This window comes from Setaria viridis, chromosome 8 (assembly GCF_005286985.2).
Source record: "Setaria viridis chromosome 8, Setaria_viridis_v4.0, whole genome shotgun sequence".
Taxonomy (NCBI): domain Eukaryota; kingdom Viridiplantae; phylum Streptophyta; class Magnoliopsida; order Poales; family Poaceae; genus Setaria; species Setaria viridis.
Genome location: NC_048270.2, coordinates 23,778,958 through 23,800,431, shown reverse-complemented (window position 1 = coordinate 23,800,431; position 21,474 = coordinate 23,778,958). Strand labels below are relative to the sequence as shown.

Genomic DNA, 21,474 nt, shown 5'->3' with positions numbered 1-21,474 from the left:
ACGCCAGATTTAGAGTTTAGACACGCTTTATTTCATCTCTATGTCAATGTAGGCACGCTTTCATAAAGCGTGTTAGAAGTGTCTTCATACGTACCGTGTCATACTTTGTAGAGACAAATCCTTTAAGCGTTGCTATAAAAGAAAGAAATATTTTATAAACATGTTAGATGCATATCTAAAAATATTGATACAATTTTGCAAACACGTGTATAAAACGTCTCTAGTGGTGTAGTTACATAGTATAGTAACGCTTCATTTCGTATTAATAAATATTCATACAATATATAGATACGTATACAAAACATGACTACTAATATAGACGCGTTTTATAGCGATATCTTATTGCGTAGTAATTAGTATAGAGATGATTTAGTAGAGCGTGACAGGTGACGTGGCATGTGACGTGGCAGATGATGTGGCGGGTGACGTGGCGGATGATGTGGTGGGTGACGTGGCGGGTGACGTGGCACATGATGTGGCCGGTGACGTGGCGGGTGACATGTTTCATAGTAACACCAAATTGCGTGTTAACAAATGTAGAAACAATATCGTAAATACATTTTTATTACGTATCTACGAATATAGACACGTTTTATAGTAACACCACATTGTGTATTAAGAAATGTAGAGACGATTTATAGATACATCTTTATTTTGTGTGTATTAATATATAATGATTTGTTTATTTGCATTTATAAATTCAAATATATCATTTTATTTTCAAATAGTTTAATAATGCCTAAATAAATTATCCATGACATTGCATAAGAACACCAGTACATTAATTCTTTACTTCACCAAAAGGAAATTGAGTAATTAATTCAAGAACCAACAAGTACATTAATTAAAGTACTGTCAACAAGACAATTGCCTTGATAAAAAAACATGGACAAAGTGACAATATCATACAATTATTTCTAAATTTTTTCAATAAGAACTAAAACCTACGCTTCATGTCACTGCCTGTTCTTGCCCCTCTCTCCATCGCAGCTTCACTTCTACCTTGAAAAGTTACATCATTAGGTTATTTAAGATTTGAACTTGTAGCTTTCTTCACCAGGGCACAAGAACACCGGTAGCAACAACACCTACACACCAAAACTCAAGAAATAATAGAGCCATAGTCAGAGATGAGTAGATCAGAAATGAACTTGCTATCAAGCAACACAGATTAAAAGTCCATGAAAAGGACATCCTATATCAGCAATGTTGTAATTCTGCAGAAGACAACTCAATCTGCTACCAGGTAGCGAAATAATAACAAAATAGGAAGCAGTTCACTTTTGGACGTGCTTGGATCCTTTGCTCAAGCTTGCCTAGCCAGACTAGCAGGCGAGGCAAAGCAAGGCAAGGCCAGACATTTGGTTGCCTTGGGCAGTGAAAAAGCTTGCCCATACAGCACAGCCATGCATATCTGTCAGTAGAGCAAATGTGATCCCGCATAAGACACAATGCATATTTTATTACTACTCCACACTGCGTGCTTGCCTTGCCGACGCAGGAGAGATGATTTGGCTCTCCTGGCTGGGCAAGCATTTCCTTGCTAGAAGAGGCAAGATTGCCTGGCAAAGCAAGATTTTTCATCAACTACCAAACTCATATCCTTGCCTAGCAAGGCTGGGCAAGATCAGGCAAAGGATCCAAATGTACCCTTGTGTGCCATGCTACTATACATGCTCCAAGTTTCATAACAGATCTCATAGTTGATTAAACTAGAATTAACTTCTGCCATGGTACTGTACATTCTACCATGTTGTCAACACTAATGATTTGCATGTACAGAACACTAAGCATTACTTCAGTTTCAACCAAGCATCCAAGAACAATAGATGTTTGTGTGTCACATGACAGCAAGCAAAATTTCTAGGTTAAAACTTGAAAGCAATATTTCCTTGTACCATGTAAACTCTATTTCTACCACCAGCTACCACCAGCTAATAGAATCTTGACACAATTTTGTTTGTAATGTCTAGAACTTACAATCAGAAATACTCCATGGAACACAGAAACACCACCAATAGTATGAAATTATGTTGCTTTATTTGTCCACAAAAATCATGCATGCAGATCACACCCCATCCTAGCTGTTAAAATGTTGCTTTCCTATAGCTCTAGAGATTGAACTAATCATATTTGTGTTTATTTGGTATGGGTTGAACTAATCATGAATGAAAGCTCCCCTTAACCAGCAGTCTAGCAAAAAAAAATCTCAACACTATACCTTTCCGGCATTTGGTCGAACAGCAGCACAGCTCAACAGCGCATACGCTTCATTGCCCGTTCTTGCCCCTCTCTCCATTGCAGCTTCGCTTCTCCCTTGAAAAGTTACATCACCAGGTTTTTTCAGATTTGTACTTGTAGCTTTCTTCACCTGCAATGGGGCATGGGGTTACATGAATACCACAATTTGAAGATATTACAAAATTGTAGGTTGAATCTTTGAAAAAAAAACTTACATGTGAACGAGGCCATGCAATGACATAGCCAATAGCATCTATTAGTGTACGAATGTCATAAATAAGTCTAGGTATCAGCTCATCTCCTTTATTTCTACTGTCAACATTTTCAAGACCTTCAACATAAACCCCAACATATTCCTTTCCAAGCACGCTTCCTCCAATGTCTCGTTTGGCATCAGTAGTCACTAACTTTGCATTGGCCACAATTCTTCCTTTGTTTCTTAGTGAAAGAAGATGGACTGGATAACGGCTCTACCATTTTGCAAAACATGAAGATAAGAATTTTGTACATTTAACTAATTTAACTATAAAAGAACAAGCGGAATAGAAGCATACCGATTCTGACCGGCATAAGCTGGGGGCTTTAACTCTTCGAGTCCTCTATAATAGGTAGGAATTATATTAGTTAAAATATAGCATCACTAAAGCAAGTTCACTCATTATAAATAATATTGCAATGTTAGCTTAGACATACCATGTTTGTCAAAATGGGTTCCTCTGAAAAATCTGTGGCTGCATTACCATTACCTTCATGAATAGAACTCTGAATATGTGCCTCCTGCAGCCACAGCGTAGATAGCAGTATGAGTTTGTAGACAAGTAGATATGGCCAAAGTAGATGTATCACAATAGGAATAGGAATGTATCATGCTTTTAGCGCTAGCAAGGCACTATCACAGAAATGAAGCAGAACGTATCATGCTTTTAGTGCTAGAACTTGCAGCCTTGCAACCAATCTATGGCAAACAGTAACACTCAAACATAGATTGATCCATAGCTTTGCTATTCCAAGTTAACTCTGCAGCCATTATTATATTCCAAACCAATCAAGAAGCTTCAATTGATTGCCAAATAAATTAAAGAAGCTTCAATTGATTGACAAGATCATTGGTTCAGGTTGAAGTTTCCAATGCATGCATGCACAATAGTTCCTGATGAGCTAGAGATTACTAAAGAAAACTCAAAGCACCAAGACTTTCAAGCAAGTTGGACACATATGATGGTGCCTGAAATGACAGGTAGAAAGCATGCAAAATCAGAAGAAATTAGCTGTGCTAGTTTGCAGCACTGCAAGCCTACAACTGTGCTGCAGCAACAGCCAGCAAACAGTAGCGGCTGCAGCCACACAAACATGTTGGTTTACTGCAGCAATTAAAAACAGCGTAATGAGGAGATTTTATACAAACGAGGAAGTAAAGCTTGCAAGTAACATAGACAGCCGCTGGGCTGAACCTACAACTGTTTGGTCATGCAGCTGCAGTTGAATCCGCTGCAAATAATCTCAAGCAAATAGGTAAAACCAACCTTGAGTTGCACTCATCAAGTATACATTGAACAGGTAAAAGCATCATGCCAATTCGACAATGAGCAAGAAAGTTTCAAGGACTGTTCTGAAGTGTTGTCAGAAATCCCTTGAAAATTGGATTCTGCGTGTTAGGAGCATTCAAAAGATGATATAAGAGCACTCAGGGTTTTTTTATTAAATTAAAGGCTAGGAGTTACTGACACGAGAGATAAACATAGTAGAAAGCAATCTGAGTATGTTTCGATAATGCAGCTGCAGACCATCTGGTGTACATAGGTGTGGTCTCATGGCGTTATATACCGGACCAAAAAATAAATTGGGTCTTGTTTTTCATTTTCAATAACTCAGTGTTATGTGAAAATATAATTCCCCATATTAATGTTCTTGTAGCAATATTAATATCAGCCGATGTGCCTTTAAAATGGTTCATCCTATGATTACTGAATTTGAATTTCAGGACAATAATGTATTTTACCATAAAAATGCAGAATCTGTTCAAAATTGATAATTGTGGTGGATACATTAAGGTACAATCAATAGCACTCTTGCATAGGGAATGATAATCACTAATATACCAAGATCACATGATAAAAGAAAAAGGCAAAACCAATAGCTCGTACCCAATACTGAATAACAAGGAAACAGATTTTAGATGTACCCAATACCCAATTGTAGCAAACAAATTCTATGCAAACTAATTGTATGCTCTGAACAATAAAAGCATACCTTGGCAACTGTTTGCTCACTAGGTGAAGACGTACGATCTTGGGTGGATGTCTCTTGCTGCAAAGTGTCAACAACCATATTACATAATACATTAGCAAACACTTTATTATTATTGTTGTAGCTGTGTACATTAGAAGTAAAGTATGTACTCTATTACCTACACTTCATTTGTGGGACAGTGCACATTACCAAGTGAGTGTGCAGGGTTGTGATCACGATGACTTTCTGGTTCTAGAAGTCCATCCTTGAAAAAACAAACAATTCAGAGAGGGATGGCTTATTTCTAGGTGGTAGGCACATATATAGTTCATTGTAATATGAAATGACACAGGTCGAATATATGCTTACTTCATCATCATGTAGATCTGCTACCATTTCCTTGATGAAATCCTCTTCAGGAAACTTTTTTAACATGAAACCAAGCCAGTGCTTCATGAAACCACCCATGCGTTGCATCTTATTCTCCATTTCATTTACTTTCTCTTGGTATCTTCTTTCTTCCTCAGTTTGAGTGACAAAAGTTAGACCTTGAGACACTCGAACTTCACTCTAGTACTTATCATTATAGTATCCACGTGCTTTTAACTCCTTAGCAACTATCTCATTGAACACCTCATTAAAATTTTGAGCTGAAAGATTACCATTGTTGTTTTGTTGCCTTTTTTCTAATTCCTCATATGACGCATTCTATAGAAATAAAAACAGTGGAAGGTCACAGAATGGTAAACATAATTTCAGATCGAACATAAATGCTTAGGATCAGAAAATGTACCATTACTGCATCCACTTTGTGGGTAGTGTATCTGCCATTCTTTTTCTGATGAGCAGCCTCCCATAATTCTAGCCTATGAACCTTCCTTTTCTGGTTATCTTCCTGCACAACAGAGTAAGTTGAGGCTCATTACAGATCTGAATTAGATGATAGTGAATATAATAAATAACTTCAGATGAATATATTTCACCATCTCTTTTTTCAGTCTAGCATGACTTTTTCTCCCTGATGTGTGTGTATTCTTCTGTTCTTTTGCGATCCTAGAGTTTGTCACACATACTTTCTACAAAGGTAGAAGAGTGATGAAGAGTTGTTACACTTGTTGCTTTCAAACTGCATATAAATGTTAAGTAAAAGGATGTCACCTTATGTTGTTCTCGGCACCAAAATCCAACAAGAGCTTTCCATTGAAGTTCATTCACTTTGTTTGGTTTCCCATTTATGATTTCATCTAGAGATCTCTCTTCACGATTGAAATATTGTTTCTTCAACTTGGATTTGTAGGATCGCCACCTATTGTTAATAGTCCGTAGCACCCAATCCCTTGTAAGATTCAACGTTTGGCGGGGGAACTGAAAGTGTTCCTATAAAGAGTAGAGGTAAATGTTACTGGATGGATGAAAATTGAGGTACTTGCTTGAACTAGTAAGATTAATTTTACCTCCACATCCTTAATTATTTGTTGCTTGTGAGTATTGAACAGAGCATTGTCCCATCTTTCAATGTGTAAAGGAGCTAATGATGGTTTTTCTGCTGTTTGTCCAAGGTACTGACCAAGAATGGAGACTAACCTTTCATTTGAGACACCATTTTCATCAGTACCTACAATTACCTTTCCTCCATCTAAAGCCTCTATATATGAAACTCTGAAATCCCCTAAAACTTTGTATCAATTCGATATGTTTTTCTAATCAAGTCAAAAAGCATCTTTACCTGACTATTGATAATTGTTTGATACACTTTACATCGTGTCTAGGGGATAATGATGCTTTAAACCGTGTCAAACTTTGTATCAATACGATACGTTTTTCTAATCAAGTCAGAAAGCATCTTTACCTGGCTATAAACAATTGTTTGATACGCTTTACAACATGTTTAATGGATAATGATGCTTTAAAGCGTGTCTAACTCCGTGTCATTTTGAGACGACTTCAATAGCGTGTTAAAAAATATCTTTATATGACTAATAACATTGTAAGCATGTCTAATATCGTAACAGTCTGACATGTTTTTGAAATCATGTCAAAAAGCATCTTTATGTGCTAATGTAGAGACGCTTTTAGCGTGCGTTACTACTATAGCGTAGCTACAGGGGGGGTTTTCTAGTGGTGCCAATGACGGTTGTGTGCGCTATCCGGTTGATTGAGGCAGTAGTGGTAGTCTATGGGCCCTTCAATCCATGGGATGCATATGTAGCAACCTCCCACTAGTCAGAAGCGTGTTTCTTGGATTCATAGAGGGTGTTTTCTCCATCCTTTTGTGCTTATTCACCTGCAACAAAATATTCTCCAAGGACAAGTGGAACTACATTATTTAAAACCAAATATGCATGTAAGAAATGCCAATCCTCCTTTATTCTTGAGTATATTTGACGGTCATGTTTGGTACTTAACGACTGTCAAAAACTCCCCCAAGCTAGCCCTTTGCTCATCTTGAGCAAATACTAAGACTTAGGTTGGTTGATCAGGAGTTGCTACTATGTTGTATTTGTAACTTATGCCAAGCCTACAACAAAATATTCTACCAAGAATTGAATAAGTTGGCCATTGATCTTACCTCTTACCTTACTTCTGTGGGGCATGTAGCTTCACCTTGTCTTGGGTGGTTGAGAGATAGAACAGTTTTATAGAGCACCATTCACTCATCCTTTGCTTAGCGGTCAATCTAGAGGTTTTGCAAAAATTTTCAAAAGAAATTAAAGTTCCTCAAATAATACTCTCGGATCGCACAAGGTGTATGATTCCTCACACTACAAGGTTTTACCCCTGATGCAACGGCTTAAAAGTGTTGCAATACACCAAAAATGGTTGCAATAGACAAAATTGCAACACAAAAATTTCGTTGGCAGGCATTGCCACAGTAACCGTGGTCTAAAGTTTGCACAACGACTCAAATTGGTGTTGCAAACGAAGGCTGAAAATCATAAGATTTGTCATGATGTGATGATATCATACATGGAGGCTGTGGTAAAAAATTGAGAAGGTTTCACACAATTTGTCACGTATGATGTTTAGAAACCAAAACATCTCCGAAGAAGAATCATAGTGTTCAGATGTATTCGGTAAGATTTGGAGTCAAAGTGATGGTCAAATTGAGGTTTGACTTCAAAACTTTTTGTATAAGCAATAGAGAACATAGATTGTTCCATGTGAAATTTTGGTAATATTTTGGAACCGTTTGATAATTTTAATTTACTAAGTGCAATTATAGAATTTTAATTGATATACATTGAATTTGAGCTATAACTGCATAAAATAATGGAATAATATTCATAGAAAAATCAAATATATATTGTTGAGTGAATTTGACAAGGTATTTTCAAAGTACATCAAAACAAATTTAGACAAACACGTTATGGAAAAGAAGGAAATGAATGAAGGAAAATGAAAAAAATACGAGGTTTGCCGAGTGTCTCGATCTCGCACTCGGCACAGACCAGCTTTGTCGAGTGTCCCGATCTGACACTCGGCATACCCATCTTTGCTGAGTGCCAAATCTGGGGCACTCAGCAAACGTGCTTCGTCCCCCAGTAAGACCGCTGCCTCACCTGCACACACGCCACGCCACCGGCCTCCCGCGCCCGTGCCCGAGCCCTCGGCGCTCGCCCTCCCACCCCTGGTGCGCGGTCCCCGGTGGCTGGCCTCCCCACCCCCGGCGGTCATCCTCCCACCCCCGGCGCCCCACCCCCGATGCCCCGGCCGCCCCCGGCCCCCGCCCCCCTGTGCCACCCCCTTGCCCCCTGCGTGACAGGTTGGAGTAGGAGTCGATTTCGCTAAATTACCTGGTGCTTCTACTTTGCTTAATTACCTTGAGTACTTCATCCACCTGTGAGAGTAGTAGTCAATAACAAATTATTAGTAGAAGCAATCTCTTGTACACAAAATGCACACGAACATATGTTGCCAGTTAAGAAGCAATAGATAGTAAATGCACCTTGAGTACTTCATCCACCTGTGAAATAGTAGTGAGATAATTTGTAAGGAAGAATTACCAATTCCTTGAATTGAACAGAGGGTACTGTGTGAAGTGTGAATTTTCACATTACTATATTCTCACAATTGAATTGACACTATTATGTTCCTTTGTTGCAGGAGACGCTATTGAAAAGATCATTCCCCACCATCCTCGACTCGTCACCTTGCAGGACAGCAAGGTGAGGCATCCGACACCCCTCTTTCCGTATGATGTGAAACATAGGATGTTCGTACATCACGTAACCATAGCTAGGCGTCTCCCATTCGAAAGAGATACGGTTTGAAATATGCAGATCTTTGCATATCTATAATCGTATCTGTTTTGAATTTTCCATGTTTTTTGGACAGCCCGAGGATATGTAGATGGGGTTAGTTTCCATGCTCTACTCTGATCTGAGATAGAGTTTCGACAGCATCTCCCTGTTGTTCTCCGGATACACAATCTCCCTGCCAGGACGTGTATTTGGAGAACAGCGGGGAGGTGCTGCCAAAATTCTATCTCAGATAGGAGTAGAGCATGGAAACTAACCCCATCTACACATCCTCGGGTGGGATTAGGACCTATCTTCACCTATTAGATAGTATAGGAACCTATAGATGCAATTGATTTTTATATTACTTGCTGATATGTTAGACAATGGATAACTGTGAGTGGATGTACACGGGTCACTCTAGTCAAGGTTCGTTGACCAATGAATGGATTGAGAAGACCAATGCTTTCTTGGAACTAGCATCTGCAAGGGTTAAGGAGCACGTGCCACTTGGTGTGCCTGCAGCATTTGTGCAAACTCGCGTCGACAAACAAAGGTGGTCATGGGTAAACAACTTTGCAAGAATGGTTTTATGGCAGACTATACCCGATGGATCTACCATGGTGAATCCACTCATGTGAGAGATGAGGTTGTGAGACAACGCATCAAGGATTATGATGCTGATGCCGGGGTAGGATACATGTTAAATGACTATCATGAAACACACTTCGATGAAGGATGTAGGGAGGACAAGCCAGAGGCAACCGCAAAGGCGTATTACGATATGTTGTCTGCGGTACAGCAACCCCTTCATGGGCATACCAAGGTTTCTCAACTGGATGCCATTGCACACCTAATGGCCGCAAAGTCCCAATTTAGCTGGAGTCGAGAAGCCTTCGATGTTATGCTGATAGTTTTTGGTAGCCTGCTCCCGGATGGTCACATTCTGCCAAAGAGCATGTATAAGGCACGTAAACTCCTTCGTGCACTTAAGATGCCATATGAGCAGATACATGCTTGTCCGAAGAGATGCATCTTATTTAGGAAAGAACATGCGGAATCAAAGTATTGTGTGCAGTGTAAATCTTCTAGGTTCCTGGAGGTAGACTCTTGTGATAGGAAAGAACATGCGGAGTCGAAGTACTGTGTGAAGTGTAAATCCTCTAGGTTGCTGGAGGTAGACTGGTGATGGTCAGAAGAGGTAGCTCGCAATCCCCGTGAAGATCCTACGTTACCTTCCATTCATACCGAGGATCCAACGGCTTTATATGACTAAGGAATCCGCAAAACAGATGACATGGCACAAATACAAACATTGATACAATCTTGAAAAGCTGGTACATCCTTCTGATGGTGAAGCATGGACAAGGTTTGATATGATTCATCATGAGAAAGCTCTAGAGGCTTGTAATGCACGTGTTGCGCTAGCAACAGATGGGTTCAATCCTTATGGAATGGTGGCTGCCCCATACACTTGTTGGCCCATGTTCGTTATCCCCCTCAATCTCCCCTCTGGCGTCCTCTTTCAATGACAGAACATATTCTTGTTGTTGATAATTCCTGAACACCCGGGGAATAATATGAGTGTGTACATAGAGCCTCTGATTGATGATTTGGTCCGTGCTTGGGAGGAAAGGGTATGGACATACGACTGAGCTACAATGACAAACTTCAAAATGCATGTTTGGTACTAGTACTCCCTGCATGACTTGCCGGCGCATGGGATATTCTGCGGCTGGTGTGTTCACGGGAAGTTCCCATGCCTAGTATGCAAGGCATCTCTGGTGTTCATTTGGTTGATGAGGGTGGCAAGTTTTCTTCATTCGATGAACATCGACAATTCCTCCCTCTTGACCATGCATTCAGACGAGACATCAAGAACTTTACAAAAGATGTCGTAGTTGAAGACCATGCACCCCAGATGATGATTGGTGCCACGGTTCGTGCTCAGTTAGATGCTCTCGAGGTGAATGAACAAGGAGATGGTTTTCTAGGATATGGTGAGCAACATGCCTGGACTCAGAAGTCGTGCTTGTGCAACCTCTCCTATTTTGATGACCTTCTTCTTCCACATAACATTGATAAAATGCACACTGAAAATAATGTCGCCAAGGCAATTTTTGGTACAATCATGGACATTCCTGATAAGACAAAGGATAATGTTAAGGCTAGAGTACATCAAGTGAGGTTATGCAATAGACCAAAGCTAGACATGGTGCCTCCCAAAAGCGGCAAGTCATCGAGAAAGCCTAAGGTGTCGACGGGCTCAAGAGTCATGACTACCACATATGGCTTGAGCGGCTACTGCCGGTGATGGTTCGAGGCTATGTCCCTGAGCATATCTGGATAGTTCTTGCGGAGTTGAGCAATTTCTTTTGCCAGCTTTGTGCTAAGGAGTTATCTCGTACCATGGTTGCAGACATGGAAAGAATGGTGCCTGTGTTGCTTTGTAAGTTGGAGAAGATCTTTCTACCCGGCTTCTTCAATCTGATGCAGCATTTGATTTTGCACCTCCTGTATGAGGCACAAAAGGGGGGGGGCCTGTGCAGGGCCATTGGTGCTATTCAATTGAGAGATGTCAAAAGGTTCTTTGAACTAAATGTAAAAATAAACAAAAAATTGAAGCATCCATAGCAGAGACATACATTTTGGAGGAGGTGTCAAACTTCACAACAAAATACTATGCTGACAACCTTCCTAGCGTGCATAATCCACCCCCTCGTTACAATGCTGGCAAAGATGAATTGAACCTTAGCATTTTTTGAGGGCAACTCGAAAGTGCAAGTGGTGCGACCAACAAGACCTTGAAACATGAAGAGTGGCGCACTATCATGCTTTATGTGTTTACCAACCTATCCGAAGTGGAGCCGTACATGCTGTAAGTTCTCAACAAACTTTTTGTCAAGTAGTCACAATTTTGTGTCCAACTCCCTTGTTTCTCATTGATACAGGGAATTTCATCATCAATTCTGGTGTGAACCAAGGGAACCTACCCTGTAGGAAAAGCTTCGACCCTTCTTAGAAAGGGTGCGGGAAATGGAATGCCCGATTTCATTTCTTGGTTCAAACAGAAGGTACTGTCCAATTTGGCTCATACATAGTTTGACATTACAAGTTGCTCGTATGTGCGAATAATATAACGAACTACCCTGCTTGAACTTGTAGGGACAAACCGATGCGTCTATGAGTGCCGAGTTGAGACAGGTTGCCGATGGTTGTGCCTATAGGGTCAGGTCATTTACCGGTTATGATGTGAATGGATATCGCTTTCACACAACAAGCCACGAGCAGAGTCGGCCCAATCGAAGAACCACAAATAACAGAGTTTTTACGCCAGGCTTTGATGGGGTCGAGTATTCCGGAAGAATTGAAGAAATATACGAACTCATGTTTCATGGTTGCAAACCTCTTAATCCTGTCATATTCAAATGCCATTGGTTTGATCCTGAAGTAGTGAGACAGACCTCTAATCTTGGGCTAGTAAAAATTTGACAATCATCCATCTTACCGGGAGACGATGTCTATACTGTGGCTCAACAAGCCACGCAAGTTTATTATCTCTCATACCCGTGCCAAACCGACGACCATCTTAAGGGTTGGGATGTTGTGTACAAGGTATCACCACATGGTAAACTACCTGTCCCAAATAATGAAGATTACAACATAGACCCCAACACATATGACGGAGAGTTCTTTCAAGAAGATGGGCTCGAAGGGAGTTTTGAGATAGACTTAACCGAAGCGATGGGTATGGAAGTAGACAATGAAAGGGGTGCTGACGAGGATGCTGGAGATGAGGTTCAGAATGTGAAGGACTTAGAATTACTTCAGCGATTACATTTAGGCAATGACGGTGATGACGACATTCCTCCTTCGGAGCACGGGCATGATTATATCAATACACGTGATAGTGATGATCAGACTTATGATCCAGCTAATCCCGATCATGATGATTATTTCTAATACATGTATGATCCGTACTAATTGATTTATTATTTGTCATACCATGTTATTTTCTAAGTATGTTTTGTTTATTTTGCATCTCTTTCAATGTATTATCTGTGCTAATTGGTTTACTCTTTTTTATTGCAGGTGATTGAATAATGGTAGGCAGTTTGAAGAAGATAACATCACTTTACGCAAGAGCAACTGGTAGAGGGTCCGATGTAGCTGAAGGGTCCGATGCAGCTGAGGAGTCCGGGAGGGGTCGAGGGAAGGGTGGAGGCAGGGGTCAAGGGAAGGGTGGAGGCAGGACGAGGCCACCATCACTTGTTGTACCTTCATCATTGTCGTCTGAGTCTGAGGAGATACCTTCCGTGCACGCACCCTCTAATGAGGAGCAGGTATAGGTGGAGGAGGCGGCAGGGGGTTCCGCTTCCTCTAGTTCAACCCTCCTGAGGTGATCGATACCTCTGAGAGACGCCCGATGATTCAACCCTCTAGGTCAAAGTAAGTAACTTTAGATTTTATCACTAATTTTTCATCTGATATGCTCAAAATTACAATATAAACTAATAATTTATCTTAATCACTTGGGAAGGACTTGGTCAAAGGTCGGTGGGGGTGATCACAAACGCCATGTCAACGGCATCCTCAGTCTTCTGGTCAGGCTACACTTCCCTAGCCTGGTGGAGTTTGGCGGAACTGTCGAGCCGGCCTTCATGTGGGCCCATTATGCCGACATCTGCAACGCCCCTGATCGGGATGGCAGGGTATTTGCCAACAAGGCGGAGTGGGTCAAGGTCGAGCTGTGGGTAAGTCTTCCTCGCACTACATTGCTCAATACATCGCATTCATTGGACATTCTTGAAATAATAACCGGATACATTGCGTCTATATGCAGGACTTCTTTAGATGCCAAGAGGGATACGAGGCCAGGGCGGATCGTGTGGATGACAAAGCCACCAAGAAACTCGTGAAGGACATGGACTACGAGGTGCGCATCCATGCCATCGTCACATACCATGGGGACATCCTTGGAGTGAAGGTCTCTAAAACTGAGGCAAGAACCATGAAGCTAACCCGAGAACAATACTTGCACGTAAATATAGAACATTAACACTTATTTTTTTCTAAGATTAATTAGCTTAATTTCATCTTCTTATGTCATATACTTGATGACGTAGGTGCCTCCATGGTGGTGCGCCTAGCATCTCTAGTGCTGGGAACGGATTGTGGACAAGTGGTGCGAGCTCGAATAGGAGGAGACTCACAACGCTTGCCGGGAGCGGCGTTTGCTGATGCCAGGTGCACCACACCATCAAGGCAACCTCAGCCTCAAAGAATACACGGCTAGATGGGTACGTGAATTCATTTCTTTATTCTAACGCTCAATTCTGCATAATATCTAATCATATTACTTTTTTTCCGCAGTTGTTGGCACATGGTGGCCTGCCTTGGTCCCAGTTCAAGGCATGCACTTTAGCCCACAAGGGCAAGGCGACGGCCGACATCGACTACAACCCGGAGGACCCGCCCTCGGCGTACAGCAATGCAACCGTCCATAGCCGCCTTGATGGATACACATCGATGGAAAGGGAGGTCCATGGCCCAGAGTATGATCCGAGCACCCAGGACCTTGATGGAGAAGTTGTCATGAGGGTGGGAGGAGGTAAGAAGCATGGCTGGTACTAGATTGGTGACAGCTCAATCGACACAGCCAGTACTCCCACTCTCTCCCAAATTCAAGCAAGGAGCACAAGTTCCAGCCCGACGATACGCCCACGGCTAGACACTACACGGTTCCAGATGGAGGCACTCTAGGTTATTTTTTTTATTCATCGTTTATTGATTTTTACATACTTTTGCATTGCATTGTAACATTGGGATGAAATATTGTAGGCCTAGGTGAAGAAAGGAGGCTATGGGAGTTCCTAGAGGCGAGGATGGAGGCAGAGCGGCAGAGGATGGAGCAGATGTTTGAGTATATGCAGGGTGTTTGTGAGAGGATGGGTCAACCTCCGCCACCGATCCCATTCCCTCCTCCTCAACCTCCTACAACTACTCCTATGAGTCACTTCACAACCTTATAATCACCATTTCTAGTTTATGCAGAATCAACTTACAAAGATGCCAAGATGCCTAGAAACTAGAAATAAACTAGAAACTAGAAACTAGAAATAAACTAGAAACTAGAAACTAGAATGATTTATAGTTTACAAACTAGAAATAAACTAGATTCTAGAAACTAAAATGATTTATCTCTTCTTCTTTTTCCAAAATCAATCAGCGGCATCGAATGAGCCTCATGATCCAGCGTGGTCACAGTGGAGACCCCAGCCTCCTCAGTGACTACTTGTGATTTTATTTGCATTTCCATTTGTGGATTACTTGTGACTACTCATTGACTACTTGTGACTACTCAGTGGACACCCTTGCACTCAGTGAATTTTATTTGCATTTGTGGTTGTGAATGAACCTACTTGTGATTTTGAAGTTTATTTGCATTTATGTGTTGTCGATATGTATCTATATGAACTGCCTAGGATGCTTATTGTGAACTATGTGTGATGCCTGTAATGTTTATTTCAGTGGGGTACATTATACGTGACCGAACCATAAAAATTGGAAATATATGGTTGCTTTGCCGAGTGTTATACTCGGCAAAAAGCCTCTTTGCCGAGTGCCAGAAGAAATACACTTGGTAAAGTGGACACGTGACAAAATTTTGTTCATTCTGGGCAGATTTTGGCCTCTTTGCCAAGTGTCACTGGCCTCTTTGCCAAGTGTCACAACATCTGGCCCAGGACACGAGGCTTTGTCGGGTGTCAGCGTATGGCACTCAGCAAAGCTTGCATCTTTGCCGAGTGTTTTCTGCCGATGACACTCAGCAAAGAGCCAGGCGTTGCCAAGTGTTTTTGCCAGCTGGCACTCTGCAAAGATGGCGGCTTCGCCAAGTGTTTTTGCCATTAGACACTCGGCAAAGCCACCGTCACCGTCTTCTCCCCATCGTGGACCTTTTTTTTGTCGAGAGTTAGTTTAGGACTTTGCCGAGTAAAATGATGCTGAGTGTAACACTCGACAAAGCCTTTGTCGAGTGTTTTTTGGGCTTCGCTGAGCGCCCTGGGCACTCAGCAAATCTGTCGTTTCCAGTAGTGATGTCCAGAATAAATGATTATGTCCTAGCTAGTCCTTTCTCTCTGTTTCTATATATAATTCTTTCATTCATGTTTGATAGCAATTTTAATCCGTCACCACCTTGTACGTTTATTCTTTTATTTATCCCGAGTTATTAATATTTAAACATTTGTATAAAGTCATACTAATTCAGTAACTTAAATTTGTGTATATGGAAATGACCTAGACTTATTTAACTACACTAAGTCTAAGCCATTACGCCATAGCATGACACTACTGGAAAACGTGACATTAGTCTCGGTTGGATAGGGCCATAGATCCCAAAAATCCAACTAGGACTAAATTTTCGAGACAAAAGGGAGGTTTCTTTAGTCCCAAGTCATTCAATCGAGACTAAAGGGGTGGCCTTTAGTCCGGATTGGTACAACCGGGACTAAAGGGGGTACGTGCGTGCGCCTGCATGCGCACCTGCATGGCGCATGCACGTACCCCTTAAGATATTTTTTAAATTCTTTTCCATATTAATATTGTATGCAAATCATATATATATTTCATGGTAGTATATATATATATATACAATTCTTAGTATATTATACAAATCAAACTAGTATTTATACAATTGCTATATATATACAATAATTTGTCCACTTCATTCCTAGGATCCTCCCGTCGTGGTGTTGCTCGGTGCGGCTAATGAAACGTCCGTCGAAATAAAATACTCCCGCGAGATTTATCACCTCGTCCACCAGGAATCCTATGAGACCTTCACATATTGCCAAAATCCTCTCCTTCTCCAAGAGTCTTTCTTGAATCTTCCGCATCTGTAATTTGGAAATATGTGAATGTTAAACGAATAATTAAATATAAGGAGCTAGAAAATAATTAATTATTAATAGTTTTATTTTTCGTACATTTAGATCATGCGACGACAGCACCTTGCCATGCACAAAATTGTTCATGTGCTCACAGACGTAGTATCCAACATAGATTATTGCATTGTTCCTATCTCAAGAACTTTAGTTGGAACAAAATAAGTTATGAAATATTCGTGTTATAGAATGTACAAAATGTGCAAACTTCATACGTACCAGGAACTTTGTATTGAATGTAAGTTTTTCTTTGAATGGACTAGGTAAGTCTTAAGGAATCGTTTCCATACACTACGGATTAAAATAATGAATGATACAGTGTTAGATGAAAATTTTTGTGAAATAAACTTTTGCATAGAGATAAAGGTCCAGAATTATTACGAGTTTAGCATGTCTTGAATGTCTTGGTACTCCGCTGGTGGTTTCCTCAATGAATCAAACACAATGATGTGACTTTTATCAATCAAAATTATTAGGAGGATTTAGTGGAAACTGCGTACATAAATGTTCATATTACAGCTAACTAACATTAATTAGGTAAGGAAAAAGAAAAATGAAAATAGGCGGTACCCACACTTAAATTTGTATGGCAATAGTATGTATTCCTTGTAATTTTGTTTGTCCAAGAAATTATGTACCGCCTCCAATGTTTGCTTTGGCTGATCCCGTATCTGCTTTTGGTTAGCGAGCGATGGATCCATGAAGATAACATTGAAGTATGATTCTCTATGGCACCTCTAAATTAGCATCCTACATAAAATGGAAGACGAAGTTAGCAGGGCAACGCACACATAAAAATAATGATATGAGCCAAAATTTACATATTGATAAATAGACACTTACAAAACCCAGGCGCTGATGAGAGAGACGTCTAAGGGAATCCTGATGGTACACTTCATATATATCCTTGAATTCCATCCACAGGAGTTTCTCACCTTCACGGAAAAAATCAATCGGTTTAACCTGAAGAGCGAACATGAGCCTCTCATCGGCAGACTGCTCCATGTACCATTCATGAAATTCGTACATCTTCGTGAAGAGCTTCCATACCAATTTAGGCATACCAATTTAGGCCTTACTACAGGCTTGCCTACCTCAAAGGCCATTTAGGTACAATTGGCTCTGGAGCTGACAGTTCAACTTGCCCAAGAACTTCAACAAGAGACATACCTGTTTCTTGCATAAATCCAATAACTTGGATTTGTTGTTCTAAGGACATTGTTTGTATAGTTTGAGCGTCTTTGTCTAGCAGATCCCCGAGCTAGGGGATAGTACGACTTGAAGACAACGCTCCTCACCATTTTTTATTCTAATCAGACTTAACTAACGAACGCTCATAGTTTGATAGTATAGTCCTCTTTGCTTCTTTTGACATGCCAATAAAAAATTTTAATCTTGCTAGATCTACTGGCTTTGGCTCCATCTCTTTTGCTTTTGTTTGTTCAGCGCATTTTTTGAAGAACTCCTTCACTGTTGCTTGGGATTGTTCCCACAATTCCTTAGTAGTCATATCGGCTGATAGCTTCTGAATGGGTTTAGACTTGTTTGTTTTCTTTGGATGCCTTGTCTTGGAAGGCAATGGTCACGACTTCTTCAGAGGTGCTGCAGATTCCTTGCTCGCTACTGGTCTTAGTCCCGGCGACGGTGATCGGGGAGGGGTGTTGTGGTCGTCGTCGCTCGCACCACCAGGATTCGATGGAGATGGAGATGGTGATCGAGCAGGATGCGACGATCCTGGTGGTGATGATAGTCCTTGAGGTGGATGTGTTGGAGATGATGGTCTTGAGTTTTGAGGAGATGGTTGCTGCGGGGGATCTACGGGGAGCAATGATGCCTCCTTGCCAGGGATGATGATGTAGCATTTACGCCATAGAATGATTTCATGAAGTGCGTCTCCTCGTGTCTCTTCCCCATCACCTCCTGGAAGGTCGAGCTCTAGGCCTTAATATTGACTATTAACAATCTGCTCTAGGCCAACGCTGGTGTAGCTAGGTGGAGTCTCCATGCCATGGCTTGTCTGCCCTTGCAGGATTGGTAAAGCACTCCCGTATGCCACCTGTACATATAGGAGAAATAAAGAAGTTATTAAACTCCTGAGGTGTGGATCAATTGAGAAGATTGCATAAATTATATATATATATACCTTAATAGTGATGTTGCCGAATGGTCTATGCAGCTCACATGAGGTGTGCTGAGTGATGTCATCCATAGGGTACCGTTGGTTGTCCATGGGTAATCTTGGCATCTGCTCATCGGGGACCCCTGTAGAAGCATAGCTGCTTCAGCATTGAGAAGGGCTGATGACGTTGGGATCTGGCAGTGCTCCAGATTGGGCCATCTCGGCAAATGCTAGGGCCACTCGACAATTAATTTCTTCCTGCATTCTTACTTCTTGTGAATGCACTTTGACTTCTAACATGCACCGCCAGCTCTCCTTTTGCTATTCCTTTCTTCGCTTGCGGCTTCTGTACTAGCCGATGTCCCTACGGAAAGCGATCTTCCACGGAACGACCCCGTAGCCTCGGCAACATCCTGGGTGCTTGGGAATCCCAAGCGCCAATGTGAGCTCATTGTTCTCTCTATCCACCTTCAACCTCCCAGCTTTAGCATCTTTAATATTTTTGATGAGCTTTTCGACCTTTTGACGTATTGTTTCATTGAAGATAAGTGTCCCATCCTCTTAGCTCAGGTTGCCTCCATGAGTGTAAAACTAATTTTTTGATCGATCGGGCCAGTCAATAGTTGCTGGTACTGTACCTCAATCGATTAGGTCTTGTTCCATCTTGTGCCATTTGGGAATTTCAGTGGTGTAACCACCTCGCCCTAAACGATGATGGTACTCCTTGCTAGCATTAGAAACATTGACACGAACCTTATTTGCATTGCCTTCGCTCATCATGTATTCGACAAAAGAGTTCTAGTGGTCCCTTAACTTTGGCCACTCATTGAAATCTGGAGTTCAGCCCTTCTTGATAAAGCTGGCATCCAGATTCTTCTTGAATGTCTGGAATTGGGTTGCCATCTTCTCCAGCGTCCACTCTTTCACATCTTTTTCTTTGACACCTTTTAAGAAGTGTGAAGTGTTTCTTGACATCTTCCCACAACGTATCCTTTTGTGCCTACAGGATCACGTATGGATCATCTAGTATTCACTTCCATTCTCTAATGCTGATGGGCATGTTATCCCTTACAATTGCCCCGATCTGACTCACGAACTTTCTACCCAGATGTTCAGAAGCAATCAGCTCGCCCTCTTCTATCACTTCCGTGATGTGAAGCCTTCCCTTCATTATCTTTGTACAACCGTAGGGCTTATTTCACTTCATCGATCCAGAGGGCTAATAGTTCAAGATCGTTAATTAATACATAGTAATAATGAATATGAAATTATAGATGGGGTAAAACAATAAAAATGATATATACCTCACCGGAACCTTCCGTCACGGCAAGGTTTTGTTCCGCGTTCTCATCAATGCGATGGTCGGGCTCATCATTGCCATCACCGGATATGTTAAGGAACATGTCCACCTAGCTACCCTCATCCTTGGTGTACGTTATTGGAACGTTGGAGCCACTACCACCAGCAATAATCTGCTCCATTAAATACCTTGCATCCTCTTCATCTCCCATCTCAACTAATTTAAACATGAAATCATAGAACAACCATGAAATAAAAGAAATTGATTGAAATATACACATGAAACAATACATTAAATTATATATACAGCACCTCTACCAAATTTATTACATGAAATTTACATGAAACCTGCACGAAAACTTACATGAAATTAAACATTAAAAAATCACGCAATTATATACAACACCTCTACTTGTATATTGCCACAAAAAATGTCATTAAATTATATATACAACACCTCTACCAAATTTCTACTAAATTATACTAATTTTCTAAGCATTTATACTAAATTATACTAATGTACACTAAATTATACTAAATGCATAATAAATTATACTAAGCATTTATACTAAATTATAGTAAATTATACTAAGCATTTATACTAAATTATACTAAATGTATACTACATTATACTAAGCATTTATACTAAATTAAACTAATGTATACTAAATAGTAATAATTTTTATTAAATCATACTAATTTTCTAAGTATTATACTAATTTATACTAACACAACTAATTTTCTAAAGATTAAAATAGTAAAAACCGGGGCCCTTGCGATAGTAAGCCACGGGCTTGCGTGAGCAAGGGCCCCGGCAGTTTGGACGGTGGGGCGACGGCGCGGGCAGACGACGGCGGCCAAGGCGGGTGCGACGGTGGGTGATGGTGGGGGCGAAGGAGGGGGCGATGGCGGCCAACGGTAGGGTGGCGACGGGTAGGTGACGACGTGGGCAACAGGGCGGCGGACAGGCCCGGAGACGAAGGACGCACGGTGGATCTTGAAGTGTTGGAGACGAGGCAGCCGGGGAGAAGAGGGGACGTGTTTTAAACCCCCCCCCCCCCTCCCCAGTCTCAGGTTGACTTTGCAACCGGAACTAAAGGGCCTTTAGTCCTGGTTGCAAAGGCCACCTAGGACTAAAGCCCCCCTATCCCGGTTGCAATTTGCACCCGAGACTAAAGGGTGCTTTTCACGCGGGAGCTAAAAATGCAGAACCACCCAAGTTAATCTGGCTAAATTGTACTCAATCTCTCTTTAGAAGCAAATGGTCACTTTAATCAAATTAAAATGGTAGTCTATCAGGTTTCACCCGATAAACCACTTGTCTCGGATCAAAATAAAGCATACTCACATGAAGGCGAGTCCAGAGATTACAACAATCTAGATAATTATTACATGTCCCAAA

The 21,474-nt window shown here is 41.2% G+C and overlaps 1 pseudogene; it reads left to right on the top strand.

Moving 5' to 3' along the window:
• Positions 1–12,452: 12,452 nt before the first annotated feature.
• LOC140220254 (uncharacterized) lies at positions 12,453–14,471 on the top strand (annotated as a pseudogene).
• Positions 14,472–21,474: the final 7,003 nt, after the last annotated feature.